The sequence below is a fragment of the Mirounga angustirostris genome, unplaced genomic scaffold, assembly GCF_029215605.1.
Source record: "Mirounga angustirostris isolate CCGP_5_RB_7025 unplaced genomic scaffold, mMirAng1.0.hap1 SCAF_8, whole genome shotgun sequence".
Taxonomy (NCBI): domain Eukaryota; kingdom Metazoa; phylum Chordata; class Mammalia; order Carnivora; family Phocidae; genus Mirounga; species Mirounga angustirostris.
Genome location: NW_026991716.1, coordinates 58,353,820 through 58,366,371, shown reverse-complemented (window position 1 = coordinate 58,366,371; position 12,552 = coordinate 58,353,820). Strand labels below are relative to the sequence as shown.

Genomic DNA, 12,552 nt, shown 5'->3' with positions numbered 1-12,552 from the left:
TTTGGAGAATTTTGCATAAACCATATAATCTTTGAGATATAGAATGTGACAATATTTCATAAATTAAATACTCCCTGCTATATGAGATGACCAATAAAATATATTAGAGACCTCATCCATTACTCTGGGCCATAGGAAACATGTCCAGTGTGGGAAGGAAGGACTTAGGGTGCCACACACAAAATCTTAGCCCTCTACCTGTTTTACCCATGCGTTTGGAATAAAGCTTGATGCTGGGTAAGATTTCTTTTGTCTGATTATCTGATTGGACAATATGATATATTTATGTCCACTCAGATTGGTGCTATGATCAGGATTGTCTTTCAGTCCAATGAATTGAAATAATTTTAGTAGGAAAAATGACAGGGTGGAAAAATAGAGTGAGAATAAAACACTTGATGGTTGTTACTCCGCATAAACTAGTGAAAGATTTCAGGCAAATTATTCAGGGTAAGTCTTACCAATAAAATTTGGAGCAAATAGAAATCGACTAAGGGAAACAGTCTAAGTGGATTAAGAGCAAATATAAGGCTAAAAGAAAAGTAGCAAAAATTATATTCACTTACTATTGTTAACAGCTCTGGTAAAATGTAGATCAGCACTGTCCAACAGAAATATAATGTAAGCCACAAACGCAAGTAATACTTGGTTCTGATTATCTCAATGATGATCCATGGGTAAGAAAATATTTTTGGAAACTTTTAGCAGTTTATATGAAGTTCTGATTTTATACCTATATAGAAATACTTATGGAAATGGATCAGCTGGGAAATGTGAACTTGGCTGTAGAAAATTATAGATGAAAATTAATGTCTCCATCAACACCTATAAACAGGTTCAAATAGCTATGAATGCTGGAGGAAAAAAAGTAAAAGAGCTGGTCAAAGAATATCAAAAGACCTATGGAGTGATATGGTCATAAATACCATGCTTATATATTTTTAAAATATTTCTTCCAAGTTTTTATGTAAATTCCAGTTAGTTATTATACAGTGTAATATTAGTTTCAGGTGTAAGATTTAGTGCCTCATCATTTATGTACAACACCCAATGCTTAATCCCTATCACCCATTTAACCCATCCCCTTGCTTACCTCCCCTCCAGGGACCCTTAGTTTGTTCTCTATAGCTAAGAGTCTGTTTTCTAATTTGCCTCTCCTTTTTCCCGCTTCCCATATGTTCATCTGTTTTGTTTCTTAAATTCTACATATGAGTGAAATCATATGGTATTTGTCTCTCTCTGACTGACATATTTCACTTAGAATAATATATTCTAGCTCCATCCACGTTGTTGCAATTGGTAAGATTTCTTTCTTTTTTATGGCTGAGTAATATTCCTATATATACCACATCTTCTTTATCCATTCATTAGTCGATGGACATTTGGGATCTTTCCATAGTTTGGCTATTGTTGATAGTGCTGCTATAAACATCAGGATGCACGTATCCCTTCAAATCAGTATTTATGCATCCTTGGGGTAAACACCTAGGAGTACAATTGAATATCATGCTTAATAGAAAGTTCTTATCCCCACTGGATGGTTCAGATCCTGATGGTCATCTTGAATTTAGTAGACATATTATTTTTAGGATAAATTATTGCCCAAAATGTTGTTGAATATCTTTTTTTAAATGTGATAAGGAGATGTTGACCAAGGTTAGATGGTACATTAGGCAGGAAAAAGTTATAACAAGCCGGCCTGTGATCAATTTCTTTCTTTCTTCTTTTTTTCTTTTATTTTTATTTTTATTTTTATTTTATTTTATTTTTATTTTTTAAAGATTTTATTTATTTATTTGAGAGAGAGAGCATGAGAGGGGGGAGGGTCAGAGGGAGAAGCAGACTCCCTGCCGAGCAGGGAGCCCGATGCGGGACTCGATCCCGGGACTCCAGGATCATGACCTGAGCCGAAGGCAGTCGCTTAACCAACTGAGCCACCCAGGCGCCCTCTTTTTTTCTTTTAAACACAAGGTGCCAATGGCACTTTATTTTTTCTTTTTAACATCCTGTTCTTTAGCTTCCTCAGCCCATTTTGCTCAGATGTAGAGCCAGGCGTTGACATGTGCCATGCAAAGATTGGCCAATGCCTTAAAATTCTTCTCTTCCTCTGTAATGACTCTGGTTTTCTCCTTCTTGTAGATATTTGGCATCTGCATGACTGGCCCTGTCAGCTCTGTAGCCAATTTGAGTTCTTCAGCAGCACTGTCTCCTTTCTTGGGGGCTGAGGGCTTCCTGGGAAAGAGGATGAACTTGGAGTGGTACTCCTTCGGCCACTGCCCATTGACCTGCATGGGCTCAGTGGACTTGTTCCACCTTCTTGGATCCACTGAGATCCCAATGGCCCATGCCACCTTCTTGTGGATGCCAGCCACCCATAACTCTTCCCAGCTGAAGCCCCTGCCAGTTCACACTTTGGTATGATACCTTACAGTGGGGCACTTCACAATGGGCCAGACAGGTCCTGGCGGGGAGGGCGCAGGGCAATGGGGCTTGCCTTGGCTTGCCAGACCTTGTGTCTGCAGATCTTCCTTGTGGGCTGGTTGAACCACGTGGCCATGCACAGCTGCCAGTTCTTGTGGAAGTAGGGCTTCAGGATCTTGTCGTTCTGGCTGGGCACTATGGCTACTGCCCATGGGCCTGGGGGCAGTGGAGAGGGGAGCAAGTCAGGGCCCAGGCTCTGGCTAGATGCAGTGGCCTGCCTGCCCCCAGAACCTAGGCCCAACCTTCTCTGGTGTGATCAGTTTCTTCTATGATTAATGGATGAGGGGACACTTTGGAGGATAGAAAAAAAAAGGCAGGTAACCTAGTGTAATTTCCTTGTAAATATGATAATTGAATGTCTGGGGAAATAGATTAATGATACTAGTCATTATCTATGCAGTACTCTTAATGTCTGTGGATTAGGATTGCTTAAGAAAAATAAACATAATTTGTAGAGAATGTCACATAAACTATACAAGTCTCTGGAAAATAGGACATAGATATTTCATAACATCTTGTTGTATGGGCTAACCTGTGAACCTCTTATAGAAACCTCTCCTATTATTCTGGAGCAGAAAGTATGTGTATAATGTGTATAATGAAAGGAAGGGACCATGGAGCCACATGGGATGATCTCTCCCTGCTTTGTCTGGCCTCCTGACTACTTGATCTTTAAAATTATTAGTAAGGTTTGATACAGTGTAAATTCTCTTATATGATTCTAGTTTGGATTGTTTTGGATTCTAGAAACATTAATTTACTGAAAAATAATATTTTAAGAAGAAATTGGTGTGAAGATTCTAGGCAACTGTCGCATATGATTTTGAAATTGTTTCATTGTTCTAATTTTTTTTTTTTTTTATAGAATGCTGGTATTATATTCTTATGTCTCTTCTTGCCCCTAAGAGAAAATTGTAATTGGGGTAATTCAGTGGTAGAGGAATGAAAGAGAACAAGCTCCAGAGGAGATGATAGGGCTGCTAATTGAGAGAAGCAAACCCCAAATAGGCACCAAGTGAAACCTTTCTGGCTTGCACTGAGCAGAATAAGAAAAGTGAGTCAGTCAGACGCTTTTATATATATATTGTGGACCGTTAATTTCACTGTGGAATCAATAGATTCACTTGAAAATGTGAGAGGTTCCCACTGTCAAAGTTTATGGGGTAGGGACAAATTTGAAGTACTCCTTATTGCTGGCATTATGCTATTATACAGTATCCATTGTGTAACCCTTTTAGAGTGAGCTTGGATCGACAAATGTGTTGGCATAAATCAAGATGGGATCTCGAAGATCAAAATTTCATTCTCTAACTTGTGTGTTCTTAGAGTAAACTTAACTGTCCTCTGGTCCATTTCATAGGCCTCTGTGTCTAAAACGTATATGCCATTGTTCTGGGTGAATATGCCTATTAGATCAGTGAGAATAAAGGAAAACAGGAAGGTTTGCATAAGATCATTCTGATACTCTACTCTGTTGAGCTTCTTCCTTCACAGATATAACATTTCTGGCTGAAAACAGTCTGACATCTAAGCCCAGTGAGTTAAAAATAAAGAACAAAAACTGGGGAAATTTTTGGCTTCTAAGGAGAGTAAGCTTTCTTCTCCCTTCCGTCCTTTGTTGGAAATACATGTCAGCTCAAGTGAATGGTAAATATTGGGCCACTGATAATGTGGAAATCTATCATTCTCTTGTCTCTCTTTGTAATATCTCTGTACCATCCAGTAATTACAGTATGGCGAGATCTCAGGCTGCCCTTGATTATTTAGTAGGAGACCTCATCCCAGAGGAGGTTTGAGGTATAGACTTAACTGGTTCTGCTGTGTATATCATGCTTTTCTCCTCCTTGATGTCTCACTTTGGGATTACTTCTCTTCTCTTTCATGTGTTAGTCTAGAGAGTCCAGATTCTGGGCACCCAGAGACCACCGAATCCATTTCTTCCAACTAACCCAGTGGCTACCCAGGGTTGCGGACAAGTTTGAGGTATCATGTCTCATTTTTTAGAATAGGAAAATTTTTGTCTTGTACACACTTTCTGCATATATCTTTTGCAAATCTGTGACTGGAGTAGGCAAATGGTCAGGGATTTTGGTTTTCAGTATTGTGGTTTTCAGCCAAGTATTATTTCATCCTGACTAGCATCCATGTTGTGCTTTATTGCCACCTATGACTCCAACCATTTGGGTTGCTAAGCAGTGCAGGGTGAAAAAGTGAAGCACTACCTATATTTTTGCAAACATTACATCATATCATGAATATTTGGAAAAGTCAGGGTGAATGCCCCTGATGTCGTATTTCCTTTTCTTGGTGGCACAAAAAGATTAATCAATGTAGGTACACCTGTTAGTTGGGAATGAAGCCAGCATCATTGATTTAAGAGTTCAGCATGTGCAGATGCTGCTAGGGGTCTCTCTTGCATCAATTATTATGGAAGTCATGCTTTAAAAAATAAAAAAAAAAGAAGACATTGTGTCTCTTAAATCAACTTCGGTCGGTGGTCATAACACAGTTGTAAAATTTATCCTTTGAGTAAATAGAGGGTAAGAGACCAAATTCTGGCTTTTTTAAGAACATGCCATTTTTCTATAATAACTGTTTAAATCCCTAGACTCATCAGATGTGTAGAGTTAGCATTTGAAACTTAAACTTAACAGCAGACACTTGAACTGTATAGTATGTGGGGGGAGGGGAAAAACATTAATTATCTGATTGATTTCAAAAAGAATTTAGAGTATGTTATATTTTGTAACCCTGCTTTTCCTAATAATCCTGAGTTACCTGGGATGAGAAAAAAAGCAATCTGGAGTTGAGTAATTGCATGTGTTACCAAAATAAGTACTGTCAATAAGAGAAGAAATACAAACACAAATAATTCAGATTTAATTTCCACTAATTAGTACCAAAAAGAGTCTTTGAGTTTTTTAAACAAAAAAAAAAGCATGTGGGTTGTATAGTATCTCTAGTACTCTTTACATTTTTTCTTTCTATTCCTTTATTATTTTAGGAATTATTCAAGATATAATTCCCCTCCCTTTTCTAAGTTTCACCTTTCTTGTTGGATGGGAATTATAAAAAGATAGATTTTTGTTACTTCAAATTCAATATTAGAAGAACTAACTTAATCACACCTAAGCCATAGATAAGGTAAAATATAGATAACTCAAAACTGATTTTATTTAAATTACTTTAAACAAGGTATTTATGGGCTCCTAGGTGGCTCAGTCGGTTAAGCGTCTGCCTTTGGCTCAGGTCATGATCTCAGGATCCTGGGATCGAGCCCCGTGGGCTCTCAGGAAAGGTCCCACTGTGCTCTCTCTATTTCTCAAATAAATAAATAAAGTCTTTAAAATATATATATATAATTATAAAATCAACCTTTCACTGGGATATGTATAGGGAATACACAACACTGTATAAAGTTCTAAAAGACTTCAATAAAAATTACATTTTACAGATAGTTATCATTAAATACATTTCAAAAAATGGAAATCTAGGGAAATCTTCAAGATTATAGCATGTTTTAGACACTAGAGTGTTTTAACAGCCAGGATTTTCTATGTGTCATAAACTTTAAGTCTTATACATATATTATTTAATATATAATATTCCTCGTGTAGGCACTGTTACCTGAGGGGTATGTGACTTGGATATGGTAAACTGACAGACTCCAATTGATTCGGACAGTAAACAACATGGCCGCATGTCAAATCTAGTTGTGTCTGAATGAAACATGTACTCATAAACGCTATAAGGCCTGGCACAGTAAAAAATATTACATAACATGAGAAATATCCTAAAACCGTGAGGTTATAGACATATTTCACAGTCTTGCTATTTAGTGTTAGTGTTTTTGTATGGCAAGGATATCTGCTCCACGGGGAATAAGATGATATCAATGGACACTTTTTTTCTTTGAAAGTATAATCTAATTTACATAACTGAGGACCATAAAAATGATTGGGATTCAAAATCAATTACATTAACTTTTTATACTCTGAGTTTCATTTGAAAATATTTAATGTTCACCTTTTATTTTTTTGCCTAAAGATAGTATCTTTCTGTCCAATGCCTTACATAATATGAATAGGAGCCCATGACACCAAGAACTTCAGGGATTCACCCAAAAACACTAACACACCATTAATTAGAAATTAGAATAATCAAAATATTAAATAAATTAAATTTTGACGAAGTACACTGTTGGGAGAAACACATTATACTTGTCCTTTCTTCTAATCATATTAACACGTAATACCTTATGGCAAAAATGATGGAGGAAAACTTAAAAACAGCAAAGATGGGGTAGAATATGATCTTAAAAATAGAAATATAAAACATTTTATCAAATAATAATAGAATAATGCAATAAATCTCTCATGCTATGCCCCTATCCAATATTTGCCCCTCCTTTGTATATTTAAGTGACCAGTAATTTTATTCCCTAATACTCAACTATAACTTACTAATAAGTGCTTATATTTAAATAGCATTTCTTAAATGTATTTAAATTAATTCTACCATTTTACCTGTGAAAAATGAAATAAGGAGAGCCATCTTTATTTTTTTTTATTTTTTTAAATATCAGGTGTAAAATTTAATGATTCATCACTTACATACAACACCTAGTGCTCATCACAAGTGCCCTCCTTAATCACCCATTTAACCCATCCCCTCACTTACCTCCTCTTTGGTAAACCTCAGTTTGTTCTCTGTAGTTAAGAGTCTGTTTTCTGATTTGCCTTTCTCTCTCTTTTTCCTCCTTCCCCTATGTTCATCTACTTTGTTTCTTAAATTCCACATATAAGTGAAATCATATGGTATTTGTCTTTCTCTGACTTATTTCACTTAGTATAATACCCTCTAGCTCCGTCCATGTCATTGTAAATGGCAAGATTTCATTCTTTTGATGGCTGAATAATATTCCATTATATATTCATATATATATCACATCTTCTTTATCCATTCATCAGTCAATGGGCATTTGGGATATTTCCATATTTCAGCCATTTTAAAAATAGAGCTGGAGAGCTCCTAGGTGGCTCAGTTGGTTAAACATCTGCCTTCAGCTCAGGTCATGATCCCGAAGTCCCAGGATTGAGTCCCACATCGGGCTCCCTGCTCAGCAGGGAGTCTACTTCTCCCTCTGCCCTTCACCCTGCTTGTTGCTCTCTCTCTCTCTCACTTTCTCTCTCTCTCAAAAAATAAATAAAAATCTTTAAAAAAATAAAAATAGAGCTGAAGCAGCTATTTCAGAGGAACTGCCTTGCATGTTTTATTTCCTAAACCTTTGAACTGGGCCACATTCCAACATTCCAAGTCAGCAAGAATGAAAAAAATCCCATTTGAAAAGACTGATAAAAATGAATTTTTGCCTAGTAACCACTTTGCTTGACCAGTTAGGGATCTACAAGATGTATAAATCTAGCTCTGCTTGTCAGAACAATGAATTCTTCTTAAAAACAACTTACCTAATCTTCTTTTATGTCCATAAAACCCCTGAGTCCACCTCCTGTAAGGAGGACACTGTTTGGGCTTCTATTTAAATCTGTGTACCCCAAATTGCAATTCTTTGATCCCAAATAAATGCCAACCTCGAACTGGTTTCTTATTCTAAGTTTCTTCAAGAGTTTCCTCCTTTAGCAACTCCAGCTGGTTTTATGTTTAAGAACTATGATCCTTCTTATAAATATTTACCCCAGTGGACCCCAAATTCCAAAGATAATTTGCAATTACAGTGGTCATTTTGGGGCTTTTTTGAACTCACAGAACTTGACTTGAGAATCATGGATTTAAAACCAGACAAATCAAATGGTATGCTTAATTGGTATTTGGAAACTTTAAAATGAACTCGACTGATTGCCTCTTTTCAGAGTACTGTTTCCAAATTCATAGAGAAAATTTCTCAATTAGAAAAGAATCATAAGGTCTTAAAGAATTCTTCTTTTCAGCCTCCTTCTACTGCTTTAGGTTGCTCTCCCTCTCCCTCTTCTACTTCTCTTTGTTCCTCTGTGGCCAAACTCTCTCTTTACCCCCACGATCCCAAGGCTTCTCTAGATCCTCCTGTTTCATCCTCTTCACACTGTCCTGTTCCAATGCACCTTTTCAAGGTTAGACCTAGAAGTTACAGTCATGAACATTTTATATGCTCCCTAGACGGAGGCTGAATTGAGAACTATTGCTAAGTAGTTTCAAGAGTTTCTGAAGACCCTCATCAGTTTGCTGATAAATTTAATATTGTCATCCAAACCTATCACTCTGGTTTCTCTGATCTTTATCAATAGGTCTATCTACTTGTTGGAAAGGGTCAAGGTCAACACTGGATGCTGAAGGCTGAATGCCATTAGATGATCTCCAATGGTCTTACTGAAGGACGGGATACCTGTTGGGTGGACTGCTAAAGCTTTACAGGAAGCCATTCCCCATATCTTCCCTAAAGTCATTGATTGGAATAAAATCCATACATGGACTCGAAAGCTTGATAAACCAGTTTATGACTGCTATAATAAGTTTCAAATAGTTTTTAAGGAAAACTCAGGCCTTCCTTTAGATGTTGATTCCATCCAGATGGCTTTCAATTCCATGTTTGCAAATGACTTCTGTCATGAATTTTCTCTACTTGTAAAAAGGACTGGGATGAAATGGGAGACTATGTTTACCCTGATCTAGTCAGTCTAGCCAATCAATTAGCTAGAACCCTTGAGGACGCTACCTAAAGAAAGTCAAATAAAATCTAAATTTACAACTCCAACAGATGTCTGCCTCCTCTCATAGGCCATGGCAATCAAAAACTAGACCAGCAGCTTCTCCTAAAAATATTTGCCATGTTTGTAAAAAACCCAGACACTGGAAAAAGGACTGCCTTAAACAGAAATACCAGAGGCAATCCTCTAACACCAAACCTTCAACCTCTCTAATGCACAGAGGCTGCTCCCAGAAAACACAAGAGGTCTTTCTGATTTTGCCCCTTAATCATCTCGGTGAAACTTCGGTAATGACTGGAAGTGAGGTTCTTATCACTTTGACACTGGCCCAACTTTTCTGCGTTCATCCTCAAATAATCCCTTACTAGGAGTACTGAAAAAATTCCATTGGTGGGAATTTCTAATAAACCCTTACCAGGTTATAAGCCTCTTTCCTTACCTTTTCAATTAGTCCCTCTTCAGGACAGTCCTATTCCTTTTTACTAGTCCACTCAGTTCCTGTCCATCTACTTGGAAGAAAAATACCACACTGCCATCTCTTTTTTCCAAAAAAGGGAAATTATTCTTAAAATCAATTCAACCTCTCCTTCAACTGGCAGCATTGGAAACCATTCAATACCTCTAAAAGTCTTTCCCCTTAAATCAGCTAATAAGGACACTGAGAGCTTAATTCTCTTAGAAAAAGTCCCTAAAGGACTTATGGCAAAATCCACAACAGATATCAAGCAGACCATTCAGCTTCCCCAGTAAAGATTCAAGTTGATCCAAGCAAACCCCTTCTTAATATCAGGCAATACCCTTTAAACTTTGAAGCTACTGCAGGAATAAAACCAATTATAGAGGAATGCAAGGCTCAAAAACTTATAGTCTCTGGTATCAGTCCTTGTAGTACACTCATCCTTTCTGTAAAGAAACTTCATGGACAAGGGTGGAGGTTTGTCCAGGACCCCAAAGACATCAATAGCACTGCCACTTCCTAACACTCAATTCTCTCTAAACTTCACACTCTCCAACCTCCATTCCCACAAAGAGTAAGTTTTTTTCTATAACTGATTTCTGTAGTGCTTTCTATAGTATCCCCGTGGATCCCCAAAAGCCAATTTTTATTTGCCTTCATTTGGGAAAGACAGCACTCAACATCTTTCTGCAAGCCGACTCACCTCTTCTAATTTTAACTTCTCCCTACATTAGATCTCGCTGCATTTTAATTAATTAATTAATTACTTTTTTTTAATTTTAATTTTTAATTTTATTTTTATTTATTTGAGAGAGAGAATGAGATAGAGCATGAGCGGGGGGAGGGTCAGAGGGAGAAGCAGACCTCCCGCTGAGCAGGGAACCCGATGCGGGACTCGATCCCGGGACTCCAGGATCATGACCTGAGCCGAAGGCAGTCGCTTAACCAACTGAGCCACCCAGGCGCCCATTAATTTTTTTTATTTTAAGAGATTACACCTGAACTTCCTCCACAGGACCCGTTGCCTCCTGAATGCAGGGGGCGGGCTTTGGGGCGACCTCCAGGGGCCACCCGAGGCGCGACGCAGCGCACTGCTTGCTTTCCGCCCTACTTGCACTTTGCATTTTAGGCGTTGGGGCTGACCAGGCACGTGGGGAGGTAGCGGCCGTGCATCTGCTGCCTGCTGCAAGAGTCCCAGGTTTCCGCAGAGGGAGGGAAGGGAATCCCGTTCCACCGCCTGGCTCTGCCTCGCCTGGCGCGCTCAGGGGGCGGGGGCTGAGGGGCGGGGTGGGGCGGGGCCACAGACAAGGTCCCTGGGACTCCTAGGCAGCCCACAGTGCCAGGGGCCCTGTCCCACCAGGAAGTCTCCCATAACTCTTCTCCCTTCAGCTGTTGACTAGACACACCACGACTGTCTAACCTTGGTCTGGTCTTAGACCGGTCTAACTGACCGACTGCTGACACCTAGAGCTGACTTGCAGAAAAGTCTATTATTAATGTGAACTCTCTTGGTTTACTGATGGTTCCTATTTAAGGAATAATGGAAGGAAATACTGTGCTGGGTGGGTCCACTATTACCACTACCTTCCAAATAACGGAAGCAGCTCCTTTACCAACGGCTACTTTGGCACAACAGGCAGAATTTTATGCTCCAACTACATAGAGCTTTTACATTTTAGCAAAAGGAAAAAATAGTCACGACACCTTTGTAGTTGTTCATGATTTGGGTTTGTCTTGAAAACAAGATTTTTAACCTCTGGAGGGTGTTAAATTAAAAATATAGCTTTTGCCATTGAATTATTAGATTTAATTGAACTCCCTTCCTCCCCCCCATTATCAAGTTCCCTGGGTATTCAAAATTAGAATCAGATGAGGCTATAGGAAATAATTTAGACGATCAAGCAGCAAAAACAGCCCGTCTTAAATCCACTGAACTAATAACTTCATAGCAAATATTACTTTCCAAAAGAAGATTTGAATCTTATTGTAAAGGATGCCTGATTCAGTGCACCACACAGAGAAAAACTTTATTGGGTTGACAATTGTATTTTCAGTTCCTTAACAAATTCATGGTATGACCCAAGTAACAAACCAGTACTACCAGAATCTCTGGGGGAAAAAAAAAAATCAAAACAACTACTTGAAATAGCCCATCAAATGATTCATTGGGCAACTGACAAAGTCTGAGTTTTCTGAAGCAATATTGGTGGGAAATGTTTCTAAGGCTGCTAAGGAAGCACTCTTAACCTGCACTATATGTCCAAAATTTCACCCAGGGAAAATGATTCAGACAGCTCCCAGACATTTTGATTTACCTAGTGGGCCTTTTGAGATCCAGCAAATGGGTTTCATCCAACTCCCACCTTCTCGTGGTTACAACTAAGTCCTTGTCATGAGCTGTGTGTTTTCTCATTGGGTTAAGGCTCTTCCTTGCTGGTGTGCTACTGCCTCAGCTGTTGCAAAAGCATTGTTACTAAAGATAATACCTGCTTGGGGCATAGCCTTGGAATTACATGGTGACCAAGGAACACACTTTGCTGGCCACATCATGAAGCAAATATACTCTCTTTGGCTTCTGTTACAACATTTCCATTGTACCCAGTACCCTCAGTCCTGTGGACTGGTGGAAAGAACAAATGGCATCATTAAAACACAATTGGCTAAATTTATGGAAACATTAAAATTGACTTGGCCTAAAGCAGTTCCTATGGTCCTATCGAATTTAAGAGCTGCTCCCTTCCAAAAACATAAACTCTTTCCCTTGGAGCTTGTAACTGGGAGACCTATGAATCTGGCCCTGGCAGCATTTGATGTTCAATTAATTAAAGGAGATATTCTCCACTTCTTCAAGGGACTAATTAAGGTCAGGGACAAAAATCATGCCTTGGAGAACAATCTTTTCACAGCACACTC

General features: G+C 38.5%; 1 pseudogene; it reads right to left on the bottom strand.

The window, feature by feature from the left end:
- Nucleotides 1-1,985: 1,985 nt before the first annotated feature.
- On the bottom strand, nucleotides 1,986-6,175 carry LOC123836432 (large ribosomal subunit protein eL13-like; annotated as a pseudogene).
- Nucleotides 6,176-12,552: the final 6,377 nt, after the last annotated feature.